The 26,574-nt window shown below is 43.7% G+C and overlaps 1 protein-coding gene across 1 annotated transcript in view; it reads left to right on the top strand.

The window, feature by feature from the left end:
• Nucleotides 1–15,348: 15,348 nt before the first annotated feature.
• csrp3 (cysteine and glycine-rich protein 3 (cardiac LIM protein)) overlaps nt 15,349–26,574 on the top strand; it is a 38,421-nt gene continuing 27,195 nt past the window's right edge. The window contains exon 1 of the mRNA XM_078549507.1: nt 15,349–15,401. The gene's annotated coding sequence lies outside the window, so the exon portion shown is untranslated. The remainder of the gene's footprint in view (nt 15,402–26,574) is intronic.

Raw genomic sequence — 26,574 nt, 5'->3', positions numbered from 1 at the left:
ACTGTAGCAAATAGTTGACCCTCTGCTTATTTTCCTAGAAAGCAGTGAACTCACTGCAGTCCACTGTCACTGTGTGGCAAACTGAATCTCAATGAATGACCTTAACTCTTGCTGCTGCATTGTGCAATGACACCAAATGGACTTAAAATAACTACATTCTCAAACAGCTAAACTTCGCAGCATAGGCTCATTTATCTCCTATTCTCTGTTGGAGAAAGTGTCCCAAATTAGTTTTCTTGCCCATCCAGCATTGATGGTAAGAAATAGATTCTGGCTACGAATATAAAGAAATAGCTAACCTTTTGCAACAGAACAAGGTGACCCCTTTGAGTGTACAAATTTTGAACAGTTTTTACTGTCCATAAATAATGTCCAACACTGTCCACATGGATAAAGCTGCATATAAAATCCCTAGTAGTCTGTGACTTTTTAGCATTGGGTGAAGAAGTAGAAGATACCATTTTGAACTGATTTGGCCTGCAATATTTGAAATGGACAAGGTACATTGTGGTATATTTGCATAAAATGATCATGGAATTTGACTTGGGATTCCAATGAACAAACATTGTGATTGGAGTCTGTAGAAAGGAAAACAAAGGTCATCGTACATCATTTCTAAAAACTTGAAAATGAAATCCAGATTCACAAAGTCATTAAAATTGACCTGGAATAGATATAAATGGTTATCTCTAACCATTTTTGGATTAGCATACTGTTAATACTTGGATGATGTAGTGGGAAAGATGCTATGCTCATGATTTAACTGCTCATTAAAAGAGCAAACTAATTCAAAGAAGGTTACAGCCTCCATCCTTATTATTGCATAGCTACTGTATTATCCCCAAACAGAAACCACACACCAAAGCAACAACATAGATCATTTATCATTCCATACAAATTTATGATCCTTCTTGTCTATGTGGAAGATAATTGCCATGAAGAACTGCTTCCTGATATCAGTCTTTTTTTTAGCTTGTATCCATGTTCCATTCTACAGTTGTTAAACTTGAAAGTGCTCTGGATTAACATCATTTATTCCATTTAAACATTGCATAAATGAAATTTGTTCTAATATTTTTAAGCACACAATTTAAAGCATTTCATGGTAGAAAGGAGCACAAGGAAACTTGATTTAAAAGGTTGAGTTTAGAGTAGGTTCTTGTAGGGGGAGAGATGAGTGATTTAGTTGAATAAGTAGAACAGAAGTGTCCGAAGCCTCCATCATCAATAATATACAGTGCACTTGTTCTTCATTCAAGGTCATGTTATGTGATTATGGTAATGCTCTATCCTTCGTCAATGTTCTGGATTCATGACCCATTCCACCAAATGCTGCACTGTTAGAGGTGCCACCTTTCATGTGAGACATTAAACCAAGGCTTTGTCTGCCCTCTCGGGTAGATGTAAAAAGATCCCATGGCACTAGTGCAACCCTAGGGGGATGGCTTTTCTCTTTCTAACCTAATGGTGCTGAGACCAACTGTGGCCCCCTCATTGCTGCCTCAGCTGAGATCAACTAATTCAGACCAGACATCAAAGTTGGGACGTTGCCATCTATATGGGTTGATATTACGTCATGAAACATTTTATTTGCTGGGGCGCCGTATTGTTAATCTACACTGAAGGTGTGCACTTTGCTAATGTGAAAGATTAGCTGTAGGGATGGTTGGTGACTGAGGTTCACTTCATCTGAAGCAAGAAGTAAAGAGGATAATGTTGGTAACAGTCTCAATAGTTTGTGAGACTTAGTAAGGAGTGGAGAATTTAAATCACTGTTGTGTAACAAAGGACACAATATTTTGGAGTTTCAATGCTGTTTGCTGTCTTAGAACAGACCTCAGGGCTGCCATTTCTGCTGCCTGTCATCTCAATATAATGCCCATGTCCAAATCAACTGGACCTACAGTATAAAATTCAGTTACATTTTCTTTCTTTATTTTTCATGGGATGCCAGGCATTGCTGACAAGGCCAGCATTTGTTGCCCATCTGTAATTGCCCTTGAACTAAGTAGCTTGCTAGACCATTTTGGAATCAAACATATTGCTGTAGGTTTGGAGTCACATGGAGGCCAGACCAGGTAAGGATGGTGGATTTCCTTCCCTAAAGGACATTTGTAAACCAGATGGGTTTTAACAACTATCGATGATAGTTTCATGGTCACCATTACTGAGACTAGCTTTATATTCCAGATTTATCAATTGAATTTAAACTCCACCAGCTACTGTGGTGGGATCTGAACCCATGTCCCCAGAGCATTAGCCTGGGTCTCAGAATTACTAGTCCAGTGACATTATCACTAAGCCACCATCTCCCCCTAAATTTACAATTTGCTCAAATCCACAAAACGAGAAGAATTTGCATTCATAACTCCTTTCACAACTTCAAGACATCCCAAAGTGCTTTACAGTCAGTCAAGTAATTTTTGAAATGTAGCCACAGTTATAATCTAGGAAATGTGGCTGTCAATTTGTGGCATGCTCCACAAACAATGATGAGATCATTCTTTTTAAGTGATGTTGGTTGAGGGATAAATATTGGCCAGGACACTTGGGGAACTTGCCAGAACTTTTGATTAGTATCATAGGATCTCTTATGTCCACCTGAGAGGGCAGAGGGGGCCTCAGTTTAATGTCTCATCCAAAAGATGGCACCTCCAACATTGCAGCACATACTCATTACTGCACGGGAGTGTCAGCCTGGATTTTATGCTCAAGTTTCTGAAGTAGAATTTGAGCCCACAACCTTCTGACTTATAGGTGAGTGAGCTACCAACTAAGCTAAGTATGTAACAATTTAAATTTATATAGCGTATTTAATGAGTTCAGAATTGGTGGATTGTATATTATTGTGTTGTCAGGTTGGAGTAGTTTCAATGATTCCTGAAGACTGCTAGCTATAAACACTTAACAATTTTTTAAACATATTTACAGATTATGGAGAGCACTCTTACAATCTTCCAACCATGCTTGCTTTCCCTTTACTTTCACTTTAGTGTGTCCCAGAGTCTCACACCACATGAGTATATCTCACTTCCTTCTATGACATCACAGAATATTACAGTTAAATCTTAACAGGACTTGGCCTAATAAACTCAATTATAATACAGATTGCAGAGATCTGGAAGGCTTGTAGGCTGATGGAGGCTACACATATAGCTATGAAAAGATTTGAAAACAAAGATGATTTTAAAATTGAAACATTGTTGGATGGGGGAGCCAGTGAAGGTCAGCGAGCACAGGGTGAGAGGACAACAGAGTTTTAAATAAGCACATTTATATAGGTTGCAAGATGGGGGGCTGGCCAACAGAGTATTGGAATAGTCAAGTCTAGGTTAACAAAGGCTGAATGAAGGTTTCAACAGCAGATCGGCTTAGACAGAAAGTTGGAGGTCACCGAGGGAAGAGAAACCATTGTAGGTGATTCAGAAACCTAGTTGGATTCAAATATGGAATTGAGGAAAGATGGGTACAGATTTGGAAAGCTACAGTAAATTCAAGGACTTGAGAGGAAAGGGAGGTTGGAAAAGGGTCAGTAGTTTGCAAATACAGTAGGGTCAAGAGTGTTTTTTTTGACAAGGCAGATGTAGATTGCAAATTTTAAGGAGTATTGGGGTGGGGACAGTACCTGAGGAAAGAGAATGGTTAACAATGTCAGCTAACATAGAGCCCAGTAAGGGAAGTTATCTGGCCAATAATTTGGTTCAAATAGGATTGGAGGAAACCAGAATCTCATGGACAAGATAAGGTCAGAGAGAACATTGCAGGAGATGGGATGGAATCTAGAGAAAAGGGTAAATTCAGGTTAGAGCAGTGTGAAATTTTTAGTAAAGTTTTACCCAAAGGACTAGGGGAAGTGAGGGAATTGGCAAAGGCAGATGAAGATTGGCGTTGATCTTTGCTCCTCACACTTACTGTCAGGGATGAGGGTGGAGGAAGCAGGGGAGGGGGTGGGGCTGTTAAGAAATGGCTTGTAGTAGAGAAAAGAAGACAGGATTATCTTTGCATTCCTGGAAAGCAGTTTTAGTGATGGAAAGCATTGTGCTTTAAGTGGTCTAGCAAGGTCTGATGATAAACAGTCAAATCAGTTGATCACCAAAGACAGTCCAGTCTGCATCCTTTGGACTTATGGGTCTAGAAATGAGGAATACATCTAGGGAACAATTTGGTTGAGAAAAGAGTAATAGTTCTTGTGGAGGACAAGGGCATTAAAGGTGGTGGAGAGGACATAATTTAGAAAATTAGCAGCTGCAAAAGACCAAAGACAGATAGTTGGGAAATAGAAAGTGCAGCGGTAAGTGACTTATAGCACAGCTTTTTTTTGATTCGGGGGCTGACGTAGAAAGAAGTGGGCTTGGGAGAGGGAAGAAAACGTGGATAGGCAGTGATACAAAGAAATGATCAGAGATTGCCTCATCAGTGATAGTTACATTAGAAGTAGTGAGGCCATGCGAGATGACAAGATCAAGGGAGTAGCTGTGATTATGAGCAGGAGAGATTTAGGGAGAAAAGAAGGACAAGAAAATAGCAGCAAGAGAACAAGAGTTCAGCTGCAAGTTAAAATCACTGAATGAGAAGTCGCTCAGTACAGAGGCTAAGGGAGGAAAGCGGAGATGATATCTCAGCAGCAAAATTGGAGTGGAATGTAGGTGGACAGTACAGAATAAGGATTTTGAAAATGTAGTGAAGGATGAAATAAGGTCAGATGCTCAAAGGAGGAGCGGATAGACTGTTCCCGATTTCTGTGTTTAACTGTGCAGGTGCAGACTCTGAAAGCTGCTGTCCAATTCACTCCTTAGCAATGGTGAGTGGTGGCAGCCTCACCCTTATTCCTACTGCAACATTTGGTCCATTGTCTTGATGTTCCTAGGGATAAAGGAAAACTTATTGAAGGTTGATGTATTTTTGAGTGTCTTTTTTTTCCCTCCACTTTCATTCGAGACAGGAAGGGAATGGAAGACTATTGCTCTCGGTCTTCTTTTAGCTGCAAACCTGAGTTTTATGGGCTAGAAGTGGGCTTGTCTGGTGCTTAGAAAATGAGGAACAATCGGAATAAAGCTTGTCAAAAAGGAATGCTCCTGCCTTGATTTAAATATTTGCAAATATGGATGCGATGACTGGAGTTAGAGTGGTATAGTCAGAATCAGATTTCCAGTGTTGGCTCAAGAGGAGGACCTAAGCTGATGGAATCTGTAAGCGGGTGATCAGAGTTTCAGCTGAGTGCTAGGATAAATGTTTCGGATTATAATGGAGTTGATCCTTTGTAATAGGTTCCGGTAACCCACAGTTGGGGTCTGCAGTCATCTAGCTGTATTGATCTTTGATCCTATTGATCCTTGGTTCATTGGTGAGATTTGGCCCTGCCATTTGCAGGAGGAGAAGGGTAGAGGTGAGAGTTTTTCCATTCGGTTACAGGGAGTGCTGACAGGCTATGCTCTAATCACCAAGATGATTCTAGCAGGAACCTTACACTGATAAGCTGTATGGCAGTTAAATCCAATAGTACAACAGCAACAACTGATATTTATATAGTGCCTTTAATATATAGTGGCCTGAATCCAAGAAATACTTTCTCTCTATCACCCTACCAGTTCCCCTCAATATCTTGAAACCTTTGATCAAATCACCCCTTAGCTTTCTAAATTCCAGAGTATACAACCCGAGTTTGTTATTATCCTAAGACGCTGCACCACAGCGTTTCACAGGAGCGTTAGAAAACAAAGAATGACACCGAGCCATACAAGGAGATATTGGTCAGATAACCAAAAGCTTGGTCAAAGTGGTAGGTTTTAAGGACTATCTTGAAGGAGGAGAGCGAGGGGTAGACAAGCAGAGAAGTGTCAGGAAGGAATTCCAGAGCTTAGGGCATAGGTAACTGAAGGCACGGCCTCCAGCTGTAGAGTAATTATAATTAGGAATGCACAAGATGTATGGAAATATTCCTAAACTCTGGCACTTTACCTGTCTTATGCAAGTTGGTTAACCCCCATGAGAAGGAAGCATGTGGAAGATATTACATTCGGTGTGCGGAGAAGGGCCCGACATGCCGGAAGTTAAAAATGACGCATGATGACGACGGGTGTGCGTCCTGACGTCAGCGCGCACTGTCGCAATATTTCGGTAGGTGAGCACGCCATTAATTAACGGGCCAGTTAAGGCCCTTGAGGCACCAATTGTCTTTGACTTTCAGGGTGTCGCACGGGCGCAACGGGTAGGCCACATTTTCAAAAAACCTCATCCACGTGCTAGATAAGAAGGGTGAGTGGGCTCTCTAATGCGAGTTGTTAGCACTTTAGATTATAACCTACTGCTGCTTGCTTGTGTGAACAGGACAACTTCATTTTGCTTCATGCTACTTTGACAGAAATAACAGGCTTCAGTTCAGGACTCCGGAGGAGTCATAACACTTGGGGCCTTCCAGGTATCAGACAGCCTTCCCTTACCCAGGGAATGGGGATTGTGGTCTCCACTGGAGGCACCTCCTCTGAGGAGGAAGAGAGGGAAGAAGGGGGAGGAGGCCAGGTGTCCCTATTCAGCCTCCAGGGGAGCGACCTGTGGGAGGACAGGCTCAGGAACAAGGGGCGCAGGGCCAACAGGAAGTTCAAGGCGGAAGAGACCGCAGAAGACGCCATTATCGTACTGCCAGGGTTTACAGGCGGCGATGTAGCCACCTCAATATGTCTGATGTGCAATGCCGAAGGAAGCCCCCAGATGCCAAGGCTCTTCAATGCTCTAGCCCAGCTGGATGGATGGCTGTTGGGCAATAAGGGCTATCCCCCAAAAGGTGGCTCATGACGCCTCTCCGCTATTCAAGAACAGAAGCCAAGCTGCGGTACAATAGGAGCCATGCCTCTACAAGGGCGGTGGTAGAGAGAGCTATCGGTATTCTCAAGATGCACTTACGAAGCCTGGAGCGTTCAGGGGGCGCACTGCAATACCCGTCAGATCTTGTGTCACTGATAGTGGTTCCATGCTGCCCTCTCCACAGTCCGACACTGGAAAGGGGGGACGCAGTGGAGGAAGAAGATGTTGACGCAGTTGTTCTGGCAACAGATAATGAGTCCAGTAGTGAGTCCGAGGACGAGCACGCTCAGTAGATAGACACTAACCTGGGAACCTCCAGGGAGGCAGGGACACCCAGGAGGCTTTGATCCAACGCTCCTTCAGCTAGCCTACCAAATAAGAACCACCATCACATGCCAGGACTGCCGGCTCCATGCTCGATACCTGACAGGAACATTTGCTTGGTGAACAACATGCACTATGTGCCATTTTTTAAAGTTCGATGACAAACAAGTCACTCATAACATCATGGGTTATCCTTCACCTGCAGAACTAATGAAGCACCCAGAGGCTTGTTGAACACAAACACATTTACTGGTGTGGTACCTGGCATACATAAAATAAATTCAATGGAAAAGCATTCTCCATCACACTTACTCATAACTAACTTAAAAGTGGGGGGAAAAAATATCACCAGTGATAAGTCTATGTTGTGTTTAAGGTGCTTTAAGTTTGCGTTTGCGGATGCTACATCTAGATGCTCCCCCCTCGCTGGCACTAGCATTGGAGACAGCCTGCTCATTCTGCTGTCCTGTTGGCTTTGATGACCTTGGCGGGCATCCTCCAGCCCGTGGTGCCCGTGCTGGCCCCGCCTGGGTGTGGCCTGTTCCACATCTGGCATCTCCCCAGTCGCCGCAGCCTCATCGGATGCCACAGTCACTGGCTGAGGGGCGGAGGAGCTGCTGCCCTCATCTGGAGCGCCCTGAGAGGAGCCCGCAGAGACAAGAAGCAACTCATGCACCGTCAGGTCGCTTTGGGCCTCCCTGCTCAGCACTGATGGATGGACACCTAGCTGGGATACTGGGTGCCTCATCCATTTCCCACACTGACAGTGACCGCCTGAGGTTCTTGCCGGTGTGAGGGCTTGCAGGCCCGAGCGCACCCCGAGGAAGCCCTGATTCAGCTCCTGGAGGAGCCTCTCCATGAGACTCACCACTCTCTCCATGGAGAAGGCAGTGCACTCGGCCATGAGGGTCACTGCATTGCTCATGCTCCGCATGGACTCCTCCACAACGGAGACCATGGCACGCTCATTCCCTCATGTATCTCCGCCAGATCCTCCCGCACACCCTGCTGGACTTCCAGCATCTGCTGCCTCAGGGACAATTCCAGAGGCCCATCATCAGCCACCGACTGAGCATGTTCCTGGTCCGCAGCAGTCCTCCGACTGCTGGTGCCCTGGGCACTCTCTGCTCCACCTGCACCTCAAGCGAGTGTGAAGTGCCCTCACCGCTGTGCACTGGGACACTAGCCGACGATCTAGTTCCCACCGAGGTGCTGGTATCTGCGCTGGTGCCTGCCTGGCTGAGAGGGTGTGACGCTGGTGCATTTATATCATCTGTGTCCTCTGGGGTGAGCGGTGGGCCCTCAGGCTTCTGACCCCGATGGGCTTCTGGTGAGCCTAAAAGGAGGAGCAAGGACATGTCATTAGTTGAAGTTGTTACACTGTTACTGTGTATGTCTGGCACCCGGATCAGGGTGCCCTTGTCTTTCCATTATCAATGGGGATTCCATGTTTGAGGCTCACATCAATAAAGAGACAACAGTAGAATGGTTGCTCTGACAGACATTCTGACCTCACTGCACTGCAGTCTTACCTCCCTGTGGCACCCCAACCTCACTGCAGCCAATTGACCTAGGTGCATGGTGCCTCTCCAGCTCCAGTGCCTCCTGCTCTTATCTGCTCAAGATTAGAAGGCGGGGTGGTCCTCCGCCAGTTCTCAACCTCTCAGCATTGTTGTGGGATGTCTTCTCCTGAAAGGAGAGAGGAGCATTGATTAGTCCACCCTTTACCTGCATTGCCATTGCAGCCTGGTCAAACCCACATGAGGAAAATCTCACAGGGCTCAGCCGATTCGTGACCCTGGAGCTGCAAGGCACTCATTCCAAGCAGCCAGGGCTCAATCCCTCACCCAGATGCTGCCTCATTGACATTTGCCACTCACTCACACTCTAAGAACTCTGGGGTCCAATGGAGGTGGGGGCCACTCCTAACTGCTGTGCCAAGTGACCCATGCCAACACGGTACTCACCCTTCCCGATCGCAGGAGATCATTGAACTGTTTTCAGCACTGCGCCCATGTGCACCTTGCCACATCAAGGGAGCTCACCATAGCTGCCACCTCCTCCCAGGCATTTTTGGTGAGGCGGGGAGGCCTCCTCCTCTCGTCCCTGGGGACAAGTATATCCCAGCGTGCTGCCACCTGCTCCAGGAGGGCAGCGAGACTCTCGTCGGAAAAACGCAGGGCCAAATACCCCGTCGACCTGCCCTCCCGCCTGCCGTGTTCAGCACTGACGGTTCTCCATGACTGCGGCCCTCCGAGTCAATGGCAGCCTTCACATGGCTGCCGCGGCTACTTTTGAATTGGTCACCATTGGACCCGGTGGACATTGTGCTCCCGCCCCCGTCCGCCCCCTCTCGCTGATGCAGGAGTCGCGTAGCATGCTGGGCGGGCCTTAATTAGCCCGCCCGCGTAAAATGGCAGTGCGGAGCTGATCGTGGGTGGCAGTCGGGTTCCTGACTGACCGCACCCGCCAAGCCCACCCGACCAATGTAAAATCCTGGCCATGGCTCCAACTGCAAACACTGAATTTTGCACAGTTTAATTTGGAAGCTTTTAATCTTGTTGATGATTTTTGACTGCAGAGATCGATCTGACAGAAATTCCCACGAAACCGAGGAGAACAATTGATCTGATTAAGGTGGATATGGAAATCTGGAATGCTCGTGAAAATACAGATATGATACAGCATCTGTCCAGGCATAACTTGGGGGAAAAGAACATCCTCTAAGGCCACTAACTCAGTTGCCAGTTCTCTAAGGCTTGAGCATATTATCAATACTGATATTCCAAAACTGATGTCCTTTAATTGGCCAGTTGGACATTAAAGGTCCTTTGGCTCAAAGAAAGACAGAGATTCCATCATCAATCAATGTCGCCATAAGCCCAGGCTAATACTCTGGGAACACGGCCATTAGTGGAATTTAAATTCAATACTTGATTGTTGTAAAAGCCCATCTGATTCATTAATGTCCTTTAGGGAAGGAAATCTGCCACCTTTATCTGGTCTGGTCTATGTGCGACCCCAGACTCAAGCAATGTGGTTGATTCTTAACTGCCCTCTGGAATGGCGTAGTAAGCCACTCAGTTTTTTTCAATAGAGTAGTACAGGCAGTAGTACGAGGAACTCTAGGTTTCTCACTATACTTACAATTACAAGGTCCAGGGCTACTTGCTGAGGGATGCTTTCCCGCATCCTTCAGCAAGTAGTCCTGGACCTTGGAATGTGACAGTTTGGAACATTCAGCTGTCCACAGCTCTTTGCACTGGAAGACCAGTAAGTTTTGGGCGGACTATAGTGTCTTCAGCAGTTGACCTTCATCTCGGTGTGTATTGCATGGGACAGGCTGTACAGTACAGAGAATTACGGAGCTGCTCGGGATGAACCTTGACAAAACCCTCTGCATCTTTCCCCAGGCCTGATTTGCAAAGGCATATTCCTAAAGGGGGTGGGCGATGGTCCTTTCCCCACAGCAGCTGCCTCACAGTGTGCAGAGTTAGCGAGACTCCAGGCAGGCAGGCAGGATCTGATGGGAAGGGCCTGTCTCACCACCACCCAAGCCAAGTCTTGGTGCTTATTTTAAAGTTCTGGTGCTGAGACGTTCTGCCAAATGACTTTGACAGTCTACTCAGGGAACTATCCGACAGGATCCATCATCTTCTTTTACCACAGAATTGTCAAGGACATTATGTGCAGACCACTGCCTGATGCACTTGTGGTCAAAGGTGTTTTCCTGCTTTTCCCATGAGGGACATATGCTGCAGCAATATCCAACTGACTAGAGCATTCCTTAACAATGTGGCCAGACCCATCCTTTGCAATGCTGGTGACAGACAGAAGCCAGAAGCTCAGCACTTAGTGACACTTTGTGTTTGCATTCTGAGTGTCTATGCGTCGCTCGATGCAACTGCCCGTAAAGATGCCCATCAGGATATGGGTGATGTTGGGTATGTTTATCCCCCCTTTGCCTAGAAATTTGTATATCATGTCCCTGTGGACACAGTCCATTTTTGACATCCAGATAAAGTGGAAGATGGCTCAAGTGACTGCTGCAGCAGGAGTAAGGCACATGTTTCCTCTTCTATGTCGTTTCTTAAAACCTACCTCCAGTTAAGCTTTTGGTTATCTGACCTAATATCTCATGTGGCTGAGTGTCATATTTTATTTTCTAATGCCCCTGTGAAGTGCCTAGGAGTGTTTTATTACCAAGATACTATATAAATACAAGCTGTTATGCTGCAGAATACATCCCAAGGTCAAATCATTTCATTTCAGGTTGTGCATGAATTGCAACTTTTCAGCTTTAATGATTTTATTTACCTCCTCTTTAGATTCCCAGTTTAAGTATCTGACATTGATTCTCATTGACAATTATGCCTCCAGCTTCCTCAGACATTCAATATTTAAAGTGACGAGAAAACTACTTATGAAATTAATATATGCTTCCTTATCAAAGGATAACAGAACAATACATATCCTTTAGTATATTGGCCTCATCCCCCACGCTTTTGCCCACGCACACGTTTCTTTCAGAAAGCAGCCAACATAATTATATTCTACATTTGCCATAGATTGGCCTAAGATTCCATTAAAAAGGGGAATAACACATTTTAATCGGGCTCTCCTTCAGTCGTACCAATGACAAAGCTGAAGTAGGAAATTCAGCATAACAGGGAATCAAACATGCATCTCATTGTTCTCTGCTGACTAAGACTCTTTCAAAGGGTAAATATATAGTGTCCAGTATAGTACTGAGCCACACAAAGGATAGTCACAGGTCCAATCTTCAGTCCATATTCAATTATTTGGTGTCAGCTGAGGCAGCAGTGTGCTTACCATTAGTGGCTTGAGGCTGGTGACTGCCCAGTAACTTCTGGCTGGAAAGCAGACCTTGCAGACACAGCAACCAATTCATCCAAACGATTCTTTGTAAGGTTTATTTCCACAGACATAGGGGGATTACTTTTATTTAATGGTACATGGGGCAGTTTTGCTTCCACTAGGTACATCGACCCAAATAGCTCAGTTGTAATGTCTGATGGGAGTTTTCTAATATATTTGCTTGACTAAACTTGCATACAAAGGATGGCCACCTTGGTAAGTTGCTAGAGGACTGCCAGAATCAACTGAATAAATTCCCAGCATGAGCCAATACTTGAAGAGGAGAAATTGGGAGAGAAAAACATAGTTTTCTCCTTCATGGTGTATGCATTACTTGGGATATGGCTCAAAAGTACATATCACTGACTGACTTACAGCTTTACCCTTTACCCATTATCGTACATGTGAATTCTATGTCAGACATCTAGCAACTGATCTAGGGAAACAAAATACATTTAGCTTTGCCAAAAGTTTGATCAAAGCATTTGGGTCATTTCAATACTTCCTCGAGCAGTCGTTAAATTACAATCCATAATTGGTGGCTTTGCTAATAAACTGAAGAAATGTTCCATAGCAAAATGACCCATTTACCGTTTATTGAAGTCATGTTCTTGGAGTGAAACAAACCCCACATAAAGAAAGATTTGCGTTCTTAAAGCACTTTTCACAACCTCAAGACATCCCAAAACACTTTACAGTCAACCACATACCATTACTGTAATAATATAGGAAACATAACAGCAATTTTCACACAGCAATTAAATTACCAGATTAATTGTTGTAGGTGTTAGTTGGGAGTTCAATGTTGGGTAGGATTGCTCTTTTTCCAATAGTGTCATCAGACCTTCTACATCCACCAGAGACGACAGACAGGGATTTTATTTAATATCTCATCTGAAAGATGGCACCTCCAACAGTCCCCTCAATTCTACGCAGGTAAAAATTTCAGCCTAGAATGTGTGCTCAATTCTCAAGAGTGGAGCTTGAACTTACAACCTTCTGCCTCAGAGACCAGAGTGTTAACACTGAGCTGGAACTGATGGCTGAATTACTGTCCTCAGTATTATTGTTCAGCAGGTCTGCCTACTCTTCTCCTCATTGAATGCCACAACGACAATCAAAATTAAATGGACAAAGGTTTTAAAAAGGGGCACAACAATAAACCAAATTATGAATAAAAGCAAAGGATATTTATCAAATTAAAATCATAGCATTTATTTACTATATTTTTAATCTAAGACTTCAACTTAAACAAATGAATAAATAAAACCATAATGATATGCAGCAGGCATTACAGTGTTAACAAGAACTCTTAATCCCACCAGAACTGTGTCAGCAATGCACTTAGTTTTCTGCAGTGCTCACCCATCACAGAAGACCTTAAGCATTCCACATACTCCTCCTCCTCCAAGGCACAGACAACACTGGAAGAGAGGAGAGCAGCCGAAATAACCACCCCACAGGCCACGTCCAACCTGGGACTGTAGGTAGTCACCTTGATCAGACCCAGGAGCAAACCCACCAGGAACTCCTCCAACCTGCTCACTCCCTTCCACACCAGGCAGCCAAAGATCAGGAGGGTGTGATTGAGAGGCAGCAGCCAGAAACTAAGGAGGAACCCCTTCAAATAGTGAACCTACAACCTCTCATGCTCCATGTGTAGGTGAAACACAGACACATTCAGGTCACAGAAGACACAGGGAGCCTGGGAATCCCTGAACTGACTTAAAAATCAACTTGGCAGTTCTATTTGATTCATTAATCCTCACTCATACCAGGTTGAAGTTGATTCAATCAATCAGTGTATCCTCTCAAATCTGATCCCAAAATGTGGAAGGTAACAGTACATCAGCAGCACAATAATACTTACAGTATTGTACATTGTACATCTAGTTTTATCATTTAGAGTGACTAAAATACTAAGACACTCCACCTAGATATCACATTTTTCCTAATATCATGTGCTTGTATTATATTAATAATTAAGTCCACAAAATACAGGCAGACACAACTGACTTATCACCTAGGTGGGTTAGCAACCTTGCTTTGAGATGTGTGCAGCTCCTTGCGTCCTCTCTTAGTTTCTGGGAAATTCACACCTCATTGGTGTATTACTGCCACCTACTGTATCGGAGGAAGAAGTGCAATGCAAATTTAAAAAAAACCTAAATTCTATGCACTAATCCTGTGAAATATAAAAAAAGACAAAGACCCTTTAGAAATATCTCAATACCCAAACCTAGCTGCTAAAATACATAGCCAGCCTATTACACTGTATACCCTTCTGATGTAAATTAGACTACATAGTTCCCCTTTCAGCTGCAAACTTAGTACAGTGTAATAAAACATGCTCCACCCAAAGCAGGTATCCATCCCCACACTCCTGACACAAACCATCAACAGGTCTCCCTATTAAATACAGAGTCTTATTTAACCCACTGTGCCCAATACTAGCCCTACTCATAATCACCTCATCCCTTCTACACTGCCCAATGGATTTACTAGATAACTCCACATTGTTTTGAATCTGATGTAAATGTCTTCCTTTCTCCTCCATATCCCACTTCTGCTGCCATAATGCACAGTTTGTCCTTAGCACTTTGCGTTTTTTTATTTACAGTCAGCATGGTCTCGCTTTAACAGGCAAATGCCAATTTAATTACCCTATTAATTACCAATTACAAATCAATTATTCATCAAGCACTTACCAATCAATGGCACGTGCAGAAATCACTTTGTGCACCACATTTTATTAACTGTATCCAGAAAATACTCAAGAAAAAAAATCTAATAAAACCTGCATGTCATTTGATTTACAACTGTAATGAAATTAATTTAAACATGGTCATTTGTACTTTATGGCGGGGTTCAGAGATGGTATGGGCCCAAGATGTTTCATTATATCTGTAATATTGCGGTAATGTAGGAGTTGAGGCTGAACTTACAAGGTACAATTTAACCAATCGTCTGCACAAACAGAATTTCCCAGGACAAATCAAGTTAGAGCGATGGTTGAAAGAAGAGACTTAAATGGATTCAATAATGTCCTTCAGCGAAGTTCCTGAGAACTGATGGACTTCCTAGATCAGGTTCCAAAAATAAAATGTTCTGTCAAGGTTTTTTTTTTGCCACATGCCAGGCTGGGAGTCGCTTTTTTGTAGGTCATTCGTATCATTCGCTGTGCAAACCCTTGTGTCCATTCCTAATTTCTGACACACTGATGCATTCTTGTGTTTTGTCAGTGGCTATTTTAAGTTGGAAACTGGTTGTCGCGTCACAAATTGCACGACCCTAAGGTCCCGAAGAGAAAGGATTTAAATTGGCCTCTTCTGGGGTTGGTGGGGTGGAAACGTCAAGCAATCCGATCACTGTAAGGACGGCATTTGATGCAGTGTTAGGTAAGGCGAATCCATCTTATTTCTAAGTCCATTTTTTCAGGACCAATTCTAATTGGGTTCAGAGCACTTTTTACCTGCAATATTTCGAACATTATCTATCGGCGGATATTTTCGTTGTAGTATTTTCATTTATAGTATTTTTCACTTGCTGTATTTTACTCGCTATCTAAAAGTAAACTAGCGCATTGAGGAAAAATACTGTTAACAAGGTTTATAGTCATTGTGATTAACGCCTCCTTAAAGTAGAACGCGAAGGATTGGAACGGAGTCTACCCATGTCAATGTCCCAAGCCCCACTAAAGAAAATTGAATAAAGTAGTGAATTTAATTGGGGAGGACTGGTTTAGTGTCTTAAGGGGGAAAAAAATAACCAGGATCCCTCTCCACATTCCCCCATCCACAATATAGCAATGCCTACTGGGTGTAATTGTGTGTGAATATCAAGTAGAACAGATTCCAATTCTGCTGTGATGCCTTTCACAGTTGGGCAGTCACCACTGATGCGTGTATATGGCAATATGTGTGAAATTCTAAATGTACTCGGAGCTGCAGCCCAGGGAGTGCTTCAGGGGTGCAGGGTGGGGAGGGGGGAGAGAAAATTATTTTGAAGAAACCGTGTAGGATTGTCTTTTTTTTTAGAATACCAGTAAGTGTTCTGACCATGACTAGGATGACCGGTGCATGGGGCGGGGGAACGGGACAAACCACGAATGTTTCCTTCTGTTTTTAGATTGTGAATTTGTTGGTGCCCTGGCATTTCCTTGAGTTCTGGCTGAGCTGCCAGCACAAAATGGGCAAGTCCGCACCATGAGTTGCGAGTGAGTTCAAGCGGAAGGTGTAAAAGTTATGCCAGATGCTCAGCATCTTTACAAATACAGCCGAAGTTCTGACGGAAAAGGGTTTCTTCAAACTGTTGCACTGTATGCGTTTAATGATCAAAAAAATCCTGATTATTACCGGTATCTTTTATTCAGTAGTGTATTTAAGCCATGCCCAATCGGGAATAGCGCTCTGTGTGTGTGGTAGGGGTGAGGGGGTGCTCGGTGTATATCTGTGTGTGTGTGATTTTCCCGGTGTCTTTATGTATATAGAGTTCTGTTGCCTATATTTCCCAAGAGGTGTAAACTCATCTTCATTATTGTCAACTATAGCTGTTTTCTGTGTTGCTGGATTAGCCAAGCAGCCTACATCTTATAATGTACAACTTCTGCTTTGCTTCTTTTAAAATTAATAATTAGGGAACAAAACAACTCAAAGTGACTTTAATCGGCATTTTCTTTTGGAGTGTGGAATTGATTAATCATATGTCCAAAGGCAGGTCCTCGGCTCAATGTCAGCTGATGCTTCATCCTGAACTGTTTTTTCTTGGCAGTGATGGTTTGCGCCCTTAAGGACAGGACGTGGAGGCAGGTCCCAGTCTACCTCACGCAGAATAGGAATTGAACTTGCTGTTGGCGTTGTGGACCCACGCACTTGCCATCTAGCCAACTGAGCTGATTGGCTCCTGTCATGAAAATATGATTTTCGTAATATCATTGTAAAGGCAGGTTAATAATGGGGTTTGGATTAGTTTCTGTCTGTAGGTGTGGGTTTTAATTGAATTACAGACAGCTGGTCTGGGTGCTTTGAAGTAAAAGAAGGGAAACTAGGTTTGAAATGCTAAATAGGTAGATAGTGGTTGAAGCTTTAGAACGTGAGGTGTGAAGAACATTCGCATTTTTAGCTAAACCAGAGTTGTGAATTTCAAAGACTGTTACATCTAAGCCAAACAATGTGTTTATTTTTCCCAAAGATTACTGATGAGTACTATGAAAGATTTATTATGGAAAAAGTAGTTGCAAAGATATATTGGAACAATGGGATTTACATTAAAAAGGGAGAAATGTGTATAAAGAAGATAAGGTTATGTGCAAGGGAGAAGGCATTCTAAGTTCCAACAAGTGTAAAAAGCCTCCAGTCTCTATGTACCAAGCTGCTGTCTCCAGGAACTGAAGCTAAGAATCCATTTTAAATCTCCCTGTCCAGAGGTATTGTGTGTGTTGCCTGGGTCTGTTGAAACCTGTTGTTTTACTGTTGCCTTAATAGGTGTGTAACTGGGAGCTAGATTAATTAGGGGATTTAGGAGTTATCAGAGCTGTAGTTCGTAGATCCATGTATGTGCTTAAAACCATTTCTTTTACTAATGTTTAGTTTTGCAAAAAAAAAACCTTTGAAAGACTCTGACTTATTACTGCTGAATTCAAGGCAAACATCTCGAAATAAAAACACAAATTGCAAAGGAGTTGTAGCAGCTGTTTCAAGTTTCCCTCTAGGATTTGTGCAGCTCAGCATTTGCCATCTGCTGTGCCACAACAGCCCCCGTGCAGTGTCCAGTACATTTGTGTTAACGTTTCTTTTATATGGGTAGCAGTTTCAAACAGAGGACAGCAATGAAAACATCAATAAATCTGTTCAATTTGGTCAGGGTTGTAATTTATCAACCATAGACTGTGGGGGAATATTGTCAGAGCAGTTTATATGTCTTTTTTTGTCAGAAATTTTCAATTCTATTACAAGGAGAGCCAAGGTTAAATAGTGAAGTAATTAAAGCTCCAAGATAGTGAAAAGTCGGGAAAATATTTTTATGTATTCACATTCTTTTTCTATCACAGCAAATTTCTCATTGAAAATTTGCCATTCCATCATTGAAATTTTATTTTCCCTCATCTCTGCTAGCTTCCATTATGGTGGACAATTTATATTTTGTATGTTTTTGAAAGGGAAGGAGGGTGGAGGGAAAAAAAAGCTAATATTCATCACACACAACAACTTGCATTTTTAGAGCATCTTTTTAATGTAGTAAACAGTCACATGGAGCAATAGTTTTAATTAAAGGAATACATTGGAGCTTCCTTGGTGGTTTAGGGCATAAAAGGCATCGCTTTTTGTAATAGCCAAACAAACTAGATGGATAATTGTCAGGAACTGGAACCAAGTGTCCAAGAGCACACATGGATGTCAAATAAGAGGATAGGTCTGTGATGCACATCAGGGCCAAGTAGCCTGCCAACACCCATTGGCTAGGCATAGGGAAATTCACATCCTGGGTGAGATAGGCAAGGCTGCAGGGGAGTGCAGAACTGTACCCCATCAAGAGTCAGTGCCTCCTATATGGGTTATCACTCTGATGTTATCTGGAATGGATCATGTACTGGGTGTACCAAATCTCAGTAAATGGTCTTCAGTGACATGCTAAATACTCTTGTTAATATCGCAATGCATTGTTGCATCTGTGCTTCAAGGGAATCAGCACGAAAATTGCCTGAAAACAAAAGTGGCCCTCCCAGTATAAACAGATAACATTGATATTCAAGGAATTTCTCTAGATCATAGGATAAATCACCTGAACTTCGATCTTGTGCCTTGTTACCTGTAATGCTTTAATTAAATTAGTCCTGTAATCATTCCTTTTATTCTGTACAAGTATAGCATGTATTAAATCATCCCTACACAAAACAGACTTTTAGTAGAGAATAAAGGAGTGATAGAAATTTTTGGTTTTATAAAATTGGTAAACATTGACTATTTTAGTGTATAAAAATACTAAATAACTACTGAGCATTCTGCTAACAAAATAACACATTTCAAAGTCACACTTTCCTGTTCATTTTTTTTAAATGTAAAAAGGGCTTGCATTTATATAGTCCTTTTTCATGACCACCAAATAACCTCAATGCGCTTTGCAACCAATTAAGTACTGTTGAAGTGTAGGCCGGAATTTTCTGTACCGACTGGCGTTGTCCGTGTTCAGTGGTGTGAGCGGACAATATGGCATGAAGGCCAAAAATCGGTTTTGCGATGTCATGAAACCAGTTTGCAATTGTCCGCACCATCCACCGATGGCAGACTGTGTTCCCCACCATTGGATCTCAGGAACCTCGTTGTAATACATCAGCATATCATTACAAAGCCAGCCTGCTGGACTCACCACATCCCCACCTGCTGGATCGTCCACCCAAGTTGGCGGGAAAACATGCCGATATGTTTCACAACAGCATATATAAGGCCTGCACTTTGCTCGGGGCTTCAAGGTTTGTTTGCCTACTTTGCTTTGGTCAGCACTCAGTCATCAGCGCCAGGCTTCACAGACAACACCACGTCACTTTCAGGGGGCTCACGGGTAGATCTCTACCTACCAGATCCACCATATGTGGGTGGCTTTTCAATGGCTGCAGGGCAAGGTCTTGCTATGGGAAGGGGGAGAAGTGGCCTCAAGCAAGGGAAGAAGCTGCAGGATGAGAGCTGTACTGGGGAAGGAGGGTATCCCAGGGTGTGTGGGAGCACAAGTTGATCTGTACTAGTGGCTGCCAGTTGGTGACAGCTGAGGAGGCAGTCTCCAGAAGAGATAAGGCCAGATGGACATGAGAGAATGGGTGGTGATGTCCCTTTAGAGCTGGCAGTGAGTGAGATGCCAGTGAATGTGTGATGGGCTTGAGTGTGAGAGTTGTGATGAGATGGTTGCTATACCCTAGCTGCAAGGGTGAGATCATTCATCCTCTATCTGCATTTGATGGACAACCTCTTCTGTGCAACATTGGCACTGATCACCACTGCCATCGCCTACCAAGCCAGAGTGGTAGAGCAGGATAGAGACATCACAGCAGGCCTCTACAGCTCGGACTGCATTTTCCTTGCCTTTTGTGGCCTTGTCGTCTTTGCTACAGTCTTGGGCTGAAAGCACAGAGCATGGCTATACTTTAAATGTGGTGCCTGGTGTGATAAAGCGGCGAGGTGAGGGCATGACTGGTGAATCAGAGCCTGCCCACCATGGAAACCGTGTGTATCCTGGGAATACATAATTAATGCGGTGTGTTTAGGATTATACGGTGTGAAAATCCGCCATCATAGCCGGTGGGTAAACGTTTTACCCACCCACTACCATACTTAGTGCAAATCTTGGATGATTCCACCTGTAGTCACTCCTATAATATAGGAAATGTGGTAGTTGATTTGCACACACCAAGCTCCCACAAACAGCAATGTGATAATGACCAGGTAAGCTGTTCCTGGTGATGTTGAATGAGGGATACGTATTTTTAATTCATTCACGGGATGTGGACCTTGTTGGCTGGGCCAGACTTTGTTGCCCATCGCCAGTTGCCCTTGAGGATGGTGGTGAGCTGCCACCTTGAACCGCTGCAGTCCATTTAGTAAAGGTAAACCCACAGTGCTGTTAGGAAAGGGGTTCCAGTATTTTGACCCAGCGACAGTGAAGGGACAGCGATATATTTTCAAGTCAGGATGGTGAGTGACTTGGAGGCAAACTTCCAAGTAGTGGAATTCCCATATATCCACTGCCCTGTGGTTGTGGGTTTGGAAGGTGCTGTCAAAGGAGCTTTGGTGAATTCCTGCAGTGCATCTTGTAGATGGTGCACACTGCTGCTACTGTGTGTCGATGGTGGAGGGAGTGAATGGCACCACATCCATAAACAATCAAGCAGGCTGCTTTGACTTGGGTGGGGTCAAGCTTCTTGAGTGTTTTGGGAGCTGTACTCATCCAGGCAAGTGGGGAGTATTCCATCATACTCCTGACTTGTGCCTTGTAGATGGTGGACAGGCTTTGAGGAGTCAGGAGGTGAGTTACTCGTCGCACGATTCCTAGCCCCTGACCTGTTCTTGTAGCCACAGTATTTATATGGCTAGTCCGGTTCAGTTTCTGGCCAATGATAACCCCCAGGATGTTGATAGTGGGGGATTCAGTGATGGTAATGCCATTGAATGTCAAGGGGCAATGGTTAGATTCTCTCTTGTTGGAGATGGTCATTGCCTGACACTTGTGTGGCACAAATGTTACTTGTCAGCCCAAGCCTGGATATTGTCCAGGTCTTGCTGCATTTGGACATGGACTGCTTCATTATTTGAGCTGTCACGAATGGTGGTGATCATTGTGCAATCATCAGCAAACCTACTCACTTCTAACCTTTTATGGAAGGAAGGTCATCGATGAAGCAGCTAAAAATGGTTGGGCTGAGGACATTACCCCGAGGAACTCCTGCAGTGATGTCCTGGAGCTGAGATGATTGACCTCCAACAACCACAACCATCTTCCTTTGTGCTAGGTATGACTCCAGCCAGCAGAGAGATTTCCCCCTGATTCCCATTGACTCCAGTTTTGCTAGGGCTCCTTGATGCCACACTCGGTCAAATGCTGCCTTGATGTCAGGGGCAGCTGCTCTCACCTCACCTCGGGAGTTCACCTCTTTTGTCCATATTTGAACCAAGGCTGTAAAGAGGTCAGGAGCTGAGTGATGCCCTGTTTGGGTTCCACCGGGGCAGTAAGCAGGTTATTGCTAAGCAAGTGCCGCTTGATAGCACTGTTGACGACCTCTTCCATGCTTTATTCATGATCGAGGATAGATTGATGGGGTGGTAATTGGCTGGGTTGGATTTGTCCTGCTTTTTGTGTACAGGACGTACCTGGGCAATTTTCCACATAGCCAGATAGATGCCAGTGTTGTAGCTGTACTAGAACAGCTTGGCTAGGGGCGTGGCAAGTTCTGGAGCACAAGTCTTCAGTACTATTGCCAGAATATTGTCAGGGCCCATAGCCTTTGCAGTATCCAGTGCCTTCAACTGTTTCTTGATATCTTGTGGAGTAAATCGAATTGGCTGAATACTGGCATCTGTGATGCTGGGGACCTCCGGAAGGGGCCAAGATGGATCATCCACTCAGCACTTCTGGCTGAAGGTTATAGAAAGTGCTTCAGTCTTATCTTTTGCACTGATATGCAGGATTTCTCCATCATTGAGGATGGGGATATTTGTGGAACCACCTCCTCCAGTGAGATGTTTAATTGTTCACCACCAATCACGACTGGATGCGGCAGGACTGCAGGGCTTAGATCTGATCCGTTGGTTATGGGATCGTTTAGCTCTGTATCACCTTGCTGCTTATGCTGTTTGGCATGCAAGCAGTCCTGTGTTATTGCTTCACCAGGTTGACAATGTGCCTGGTGCTGTTCCTGGCATGCCCTCCTGCACTCTTCATTGAACCAGGGTTGATCCCTTGGTTTGATGGTAATGGAGTGGGGGATATGCCTGACCATGAGGTTACAGATTGAGTTCGAGTACAATTCTGCTGCTGATGGTGCACATGGATGCCCAGTCTCAAACTGCTAGATCTGTTCGCAATCTATCCTATTTAGCATGGTGATAGTGCCACAACACGATGGAGGGTATCCTCAACGTGAAGGTGGGACTTTGTCTCTGCAATGACTTGTGCAGTGATCACTCCTACCGATATTGTCATCTGCGCAGGCAGGTTGGTGAGGAGGAGGTCAAGTATGTTGTTCCCTCACCACCTGCCACAGACCCAGGCTAGCAGCTATGTCATTTAGGGCTCGGTCAATAGTGGTGCTACCGAGACAATCTTGGTGGTGGACATTGAAGTCCCCCACCCAGAGTACAGTCTGTGCCCTTGCCACCCTCAGTGCTTCCTCCAAGTGATGCTCAACATGGAGAAGCACTGATTCATCAGCTGAGGGGGGCGGTACGTGGTAATCAGCGAGCGGTTTCCTTGCCAATGTTTGACCTGATGCCATGAGGCTTCATGGGGTACAGAGTCAATGTTAAGGACTCCCAGGGCAATTCCCTCCCGACTGTATACCACTGTGCTGCCACCTCTGCTGGTGATGATGATGTCTGGGGCATTATCTGTAAGATATGATTCCATGAGGATGACTATATCAGGCTGTTACTTGACTAGTCTATGAAACAGCTCTCCCAATTTTGGCACTAGCCCCAAGACTTTGCAGGGTTGACAGGTCTGAGTTTGCCGTTGTAATTTCTGGTGCCCAGGTCGATGCCAAGTGGTCTGTCCATTTTTCTTTAGACTTGCACTAGCACTCCCTCAGTACTGCACTAGCGTCAGCTTTGATTTTTGTGCCCAGCCCCTGGAGTGGGATTCGGAACAGGAACTTTGTAATTTAGAGGCAAGTGTGCTATCAATTGAACTACAACTGACACTGCCACATCATAAAAACACATTCTTCATTTTCAAGAAGAATGTCGCACCTAATGTTTGTAGTGGAGTTCCCCAGGGGTCGGTATAGATCTTGGTGTGCAGGTGACAATTACAAAGTTTGCAGGCTATGTGAAACTTGGGAGAGTTGTAAACTGTGAGGAGGGCAGTGTAGAACTTCAAAAGGACATTGACACATTGGTGGAGTGGGCAGATAGGTGGCAGATGAAGTTCAATGTGGAGAAGTGTGAAGTGATGCATTTTGTTACAAAGAATATGGAGAGACGATATAAAATAAAGGATACTATTCTAAAAGGATATGCAGGAGCAGAGGCCTGGGAGTATATGTACATAAGTCATTAAAGGTGGCAGGATAGGTAAACACAGCTGTTTCTAAAGCATACAGAATTCTAGGCTTCATTAATAGGGGCATAGAGTACAAGATCAGGGATGAACTTATCTAAGATGCTGGTTAGACCTCAGCTGGAGTATTGTGTACAGTTCTGGGTGCCACACAATAGGAAGGATGTGAATGCATTGGAGAGAGTGCAGAAGAGGTTTATAAGAATGGTTCCAGGGATGAGCCACTTCAGTTATGAGGAAAGATTGGAGAAGTTGGGACTGTTTTCCTTGGAGAGGAGAAGGCTGAGAGGAGACTTGATAGAAGTTACCAAAATCATGAAGGGTCTGGACAGTGTAAATGGGGAGAAACTGTTCCCACTCATAAATGGATCGAGAACCAGTTTTAAGATGTTTTGCAAAAGAAGCAAATGCAAGGTGAAATAAAACCAAGTAGTTAGGGGTTTGGAATGCACTGCCTGGAAGTGTGGTGGGGGCAGGTTCAATTGAGGCATTCAAGAGGACATTGGATGATTGTTTCTATTTAGATAATGTATAGTGTTACGGGGAAAAGACAGGAGTTTGGCACTAAGTTAAAATGCTCCGAGAGCTGGTGCAGACAATGGGCTGAATAGCCATCTCCTACACTGTAACGTTTCTGTGATATTTCTCTTTAATACCACAATGGAGTCCTTTTTATATGCAGAAGTTTTATATTTTTGTAAATATCTGAGAACTCATGATGTCTGAAATCTATGTAAAAATGCTGTTGCCCTTATCGTCTCCAACCAACAACATACAGCTAAAAGATGTAAAAACCTGAGGCTCATGATCTATATGCCTATTTATATATTTAGCAATGTTTATTATTCAGAGAAAGTTCTAGGATTCTCTAGTGCCTGCCAGCATTTTGAAGTCTGTACTTTGCACCTTGAATAAATTAAGAACTGCAGACATATAGACCTGATATTTTTGTTACACAGCCAAATGGAAACTTAGTTTTGGCCACAAGCATTAAAATGCCTCAGTTAACTTTGAGAAGGCCAGAGTATAAATAGGGTGTATTCCTGTAGTGTAGGACAAGGAGTATTTAAAATGAGGGAATAACTTGCACTGTCAACATTGCTTTTTACTATCTTCTATAAGCTACACATGTCATTTTTAAAAATGGTTTTACCATTGAAATTTAGATTTTCTTCACCAAGTAGAAGTTTTTATTTTACTTTTGTTTAAATAGGATCCTGTTATTTATCAACCTGTTTGAGGTGTAAGGTTTGAAATTAAGTTAGTCAAGGTTCCCATTTGTAATATTCAGCAATATATTCTCCATCTTTACTGGAAAGTGCACATATCATGACAGCACAACATTAATCCTAGCTGTGATGCTCCCCTGGCCAAGAAGACTTGCTGCTTCAGCTTACACATAAGCACCAAGCCCACTGGAGGCTATTAGTGTCTGTGGAGCCACAGGTGAGTATAAATCCTACTCATTCCGATCCTCTGCCGATTTGTGTTCTTGAATCAGCCATTAACAGACATGTTAGAATGGTCTGAGGTGACTTGTCCTCCAACTTTCTAGTCCTGAAGAGAAACGTTTTAGCCCCTCATGTACCTTTTTTATAATGTATAATCTGAATTTGGGAAGATTGATATCAAACCTCCACTATCCCCCCTCCCTAACTGCATGTAGATCTCACATTTTATACTGTGCTGTGCGTCCACACTCTGATAGACCAAGTCATATAATGGACATACAGGCCTCTGGGCATATGAGGTTCTAGGATCTTGTCTAAACCAACCTTTCTTCAGTTGGCATGTAAGAGTGTCAGCAGAGGATATTATAATGAACTGATTCCACTTGCACATTTTTTAAAATCTGAAGAACATTGGCTAAGCAGATGCTGAGCTAACTAGTTGTATTGTATGTACTTGCAGCATGTTATGCTGAATTAGCTCAATTTTAGTTGTTTTAGTAGCTGACTGCGAGACCCACGAATGTCGTGTTGTCCAACAGCAAATGCAGCAAGTTCTGATCCAAAAGTCCAAAGGAACCCTATAATAGAAGATCCTTCAAACGTGCATGTCCTGTCACTGGTGTGCTGACACGCTGTGTCCTCCAGTGAGAACACCACTATACCGTTCTAACTAAGCTTATGGTGTGTACAGTGAGAACACCACTATACTGTTCTAACTAAGCTTATGCTGTGTACAGTGAGAACACCACTATACCGTTCTAACTAAGCTTATGCTGTGTACAGCGAGAACACCACTATACCGTTCTAACTAAGCTTATGGTGTGTACAGTGAGAACACCACTATACTGTTCTAACTAAGCTTATGCTGTGTACAGTGAGAACACCACTATACCGTTCTAACTAAGCTTATGCTGTGTACAGCGAGAACACCACTATACCGTTCTAACTAAGCTTATGCTGTGTACAGTGAGAACACCACTATACCGTTCTAACTAAGCTTATGCTGTGTACAGTGAGAACACCACTATACCGTTCTAACTAAGTTTATGCTGTGTACTTCCTTGTATCTGCCTTGGCTCAGTGATCGCACTCTTCGCTCAGAATGTTGTTTTGGTCCAAGTCCCATTTAAGAGACTTGGGCACTCAGTCTAGGTTGACAGTCCAGTGCACTGAGGGAGTTGTTGGAGATACTGTCTTTCGACTGAGATATTACCAAGGCCCAATTTAACCTCTCGGGTGGATGTAAAAGATCTCATCCCATTCCTCAACCGCCATCATGTTACTGTTTGCCGGATGTTGTGCGCAATTTGGGTGCTACATTTCTTGCGTTATGACAGTGACTACATTTAAATGATCTCAT

Source organism: Cetorhinus maximus, chromosome 9, assembly GCF_964194155.1.
Source record: "Cetorhinus maximus chromosome 9, sCetMax3.hap1.1, whole genome shotgun sequence".
In the NCBI taxonomy this organism is placed as follows: Eukaryota; Metazoa; Chordata; class Chondrichthyes; order Lamniformes; family Cetorhinidae; genus Cetorhinus; species Cetorhinus maximus.
Note: the sequence above shows the minus strand (reverse complement) of the source record. Positions and strands in the feature narration are given on the sequence as shown.